At 49.9% G+C, this 3,776-nt stretch overlaps 1 protein-coding gene across 2 annotated transcripts in view; it reads left to right on the top strand.

Moving 5' to 3' along the window:
* The first annotated feature begins 3,469 nt into the window (after positions 1-3,469).
* Positions 3,470-3,776, top strand: part of akap11 (A kinase (PRKA) anchor protein 11) — a 92,254-nt gene continuing 91,947 nt past the window's right edge. For both annotated transcript variants that reach the window (XM_078232297.1, XM_078232294.1), the window contains exon 1: positions 3,470-3,605. The gene's annotated coding sequence lies outside the window, so the exon portion shown is untranslated. The remainder of the gene's footprint in view (positions 3,606-3,776) is intronic.

The raw sequence follows: 3,776 nt of genomic DNA, 5'->3' as shown, positions 1-3,776 counted from the left end.
AGCCCTCGCTCCCTCAACCTTTCCTCATAAGACCTACCCTCCAAACCAGGCAGCATCCTGGTAAATCTCCTTTGCACTCTTTCCAGCGCTTCCACATCCTTCTTATAGTGAGGTGACCAGAACTGCACACAATATTCCAAATGTGGTCTCACCAAGGTCCTGTACAGTTACAGCATAACCCCACGGCTCTTAAACTCCAACCCCCTGTTAATAAAAGCTAACACACTATAGGCCTTCTTCACAGCTCAATCCACTTGAGTGGCAACCTTTAGAGATCTGTGGATATGAATCCCAAGATCTCTCTGTTCCTCCACAGTCTTCAGAACCCTACCTTTGACCCTGTAATCCACATTTAAATTTGTCCTACCAAAATGAATCACCTCACATTTATCAGGGTTAAACTCCATTTGCCATTTTTCAGTCCAGCTTTGCATCCTATCTATGTCTCTTTGCAGTCTACAACAGCCCTCCACCTCATCCACTACTCCACCAATCTTGGTGTCATCAGCAAATTTACTGATCCACCCTTCAGCCCCCTCCTCTAAGTCATTAATAAAAATCACAAAGAGCAGAGGACCAAGCACTGATCCCTGCGGCACACCGCTAGCAACCTGCCTCCAATCCGAAAATTTTCCATCGACCACCACCCTCTGTCTTCGATCAGACAGCCAGTTACCTATCCAATCGGCCAACTTTCCCTCCATCCCACACCTCCTCAGTTTCATCATAAGCCGACCATGGGGGACCTTATCAAACGCCTTACTAAAATCCATGTATATGACATCAACTGCCCTACCTTCATCAACACACTTAGTTACCTCCTCAAAAAATTCTATCAAATTTGTGAGGCACGACTTGCCCTTCACGAATCCGTGCTGACTATCCCGGATTAATCCGTATCTTTCTATAAGATCAACCATGACCTTATCAAATGTTGGAGCATGCTCAGGGGGCTGAATAGGCTATTCCTGCTCCTAATTCTTATGTTCATCATAGAAATCATAGAAACCCTACAGTGCAGAAGGAGGCCATTCGGCCCATCGAGTCTGCACCGACCACAATCCCACCCAGGCCCTACCCCCACATATTTACCTGCTAATCCCTCTAACCTACGCATCTCAGGACTCTAAGGGGCAATTTTTAACCTGGCCAATCAACCTAACCTGCACATCTTTGGACTGTGGGAGGAAACCGGAGCACCCGGAGGAAACCCACGCAGACACGAGGAGAATGTGCAAACTCCACACAGACAGTGACCCGAGCCGGGAATCGAACCCGGGACCCTGGAGCTGTGAAGCAGCAGTGCTAACCACTGTGCTACCGTGCATGTTCTTGCAGGCTCAGAAAGAGAGCATGAGGGGAGATTGGAGAAAGACTCGTAAAAGGTACAAAATCAGTGTTTGGGGCAGCAGAGACCTAAGGGGCAGTTTGGCTCAATGGGTGAATGCAAGGGCAGGAAGTGGCTGAGGCAGCTGATTGGATGGTGTTTATCTTAATTACAAAGAAATCCATGAGTTCCTCACACTGGGAATGGGGAGACAGGGTTAAGATGACAACCTGCAGGGGAAGAAGCTGGGAGTTATATTTTCATTGCTCCATGAGCCTGGAATAGGGGATCAATTTTAGCAGACGAGAGCAGGGTTTGTTTACATGGTTCAGCCAGGTGAACAGTTTAACCAGTTGCTAACCATATCCATTTAAGTCTGTGTCCCTTGGACTTAAGGGAGCTGAGATGAAGGCCAGCCAGGGTGAGAGAGTGTAATGGTTTGCTGAGGCTATAGTGTGCCGAAGGTGGAGGTGAGGGTGTGGCTGAGCAGATCAGTAGCTGCAGAAATGTCATGGTGAACGGACAGCCAAAGGCTAGATGGTTGGGTTTTGGGAATGCTGTTGTAAATGAATCGTGAGAGAATATTTTTCTGGAGGCTGATAAGACCAATTGAGAATTAGTGATAAGTGCCACTCTGTCATCATAGTAGTCTTTAACGGGGGAAGTGGTGAAAGGCACAGCCAGGTGGAGAGGCTTCCATTTGGATAAAGGCGTCATCAACTCCTCAGCCAGGTTTCCATGGTGTCAATGTGTGGCAAGAACCTTGTTGACAATTGAATGGAGATTGTGGGGGAGATGGAGATAGGGGTGGTTGAGAAATGGACGTGCCGGATCATCAACACGGATGCCATCATCTCACGTGAGAACACCTTCCACCAGGTACACGGTACATACACTTGCAACTCGGCCAACATTGTCTACCTGATGCGCTGCAGGAAAGGATGTCCTGAGGCATGGTACATTGGGGAGACCACGCAGATGCCACGACAACGGATGAATGAACGACAACCACCAGGCAAGAGTGTTCTCTTCCTGTTGGGGAACACATCAGCGGTCACGGGCATTTGGCCTCTGATCTTCGGGTAAGCATTCTCCAAGGCGGCCTTCACGACACACGACAACGCAGAGTCGCTGAGCAGAAACTGATAGCCAAGTTCCGCACACATGAGGATGGCCTCAACCGGGATCTTGGATTCATGTCACACTATCTGTAACCCCCACGACTTGCCTGGGCTTGCAAAATCTCACTAACTGTCCTGTCTGGAGACAATACACATCTCTTTAACCTGTGCTTAACCCTCTCCCCACTCACATTGTCTGTACCTTTAAGACTTGATTACCTGTAAAGAATCACATTCCAACCATTATTTTGTAAATTGAGTTTGTGTCTTTATATGCCCTGTTTGTGAACAGAACTCCCACTCACCTGATGAAGGGGCAGCGCTCTGAAAGCTAGTGGCTTGTGCTACCAAATAAACCTGTTGGACTTTCACCTGGTGTTGTGAGATTTCTTACTGTGTTTACCCCAGTCCAACGCCGGCATCTCCACATCATGAGGAATGACAGACATGGTTATCACTAGGAATCAGTTTACTTTTCCTTAATCGATGTTTAAATTATTCTGATGGTGTTAGTGATTGGGGTGTGGAATGGACTGCCTGCCGTGATAGTGGAGTCGGACACTTTAGGAACTTTCAAGTGGTTATTGGATAGGCACATGGAGCACACCAGGATGATAGGGAGTGGGATAGCTTGATCTTGGTTTCGGACAAAGCTCGGCACAACATCGAGGGCCGAAGGGCCTGTTCTGTGCTGTACTGTTCTATGTTTCTTCATAACAGAGACTGACTGAAATTTGACCCTGGGGCTTGGGCACTGCCTCACCTTGATTGGTCACTGGACTGGTATCTTCACCCTGATTGGCCAATGCAGTTTCACTCTGGCCAATACAACCTGGCACTGATTGGTCACTGCAATCACTGACTCATCCTGATTGGCTGATACAGCCTCTCTCTAATTGGCCACTACTGTCAGAGCCTCATTTCGATTGGCCAATGCAGCTTCATTCTGATTGGTCATTCCAGGAGTTTGTTGCTTGCCTGTGACCTTCGCCCTGCCTCAGAGCGCCCCCTCTGGCTGATTGGGAACACAGCTACCGCTCGGCGCTCGATTACCGCGGCCTGACTGCGATCGTGACTCGGTGCTCGATTGTGTTGGCTGCGGATCCAGTCCCGACCGAGAACGAGCGGCACCGGGAATGGGATCGAGAATGGGAATGGTGAGGAACCGGGAATGCGGGAGGCCGAGTTACACCCACACCGAGTGAGGGCTCGGGAGCAGCGGAGATAACGGGGGGGAGGCGGCGGCGGTCGAGTGGGGGGGTGGGGGGAGTGGGGGTGGTGGGGGGGGGGGGAGTGGGGGTGGTGGGGGGGGGGGAGTGGGGGTGGTG

This window comes from Mustelus asterias, chromosome 17 (assembly GCF_964213995.1).
Source record: "Mustelus asterias chromosome 17, sMusAst1.hap1.1, whole genome shotgun sequence".
NCBI lineage: Eukaryota > Metazoa > Chordata > Chondrichthyes > Carcharhiniformes > Triakidae > Mustelus > Mustelus asterias.
Note: the sequence above shows the minus strand (reverse complement) of the source record. Positions and strands in the feature narration are given on the sequence as shown.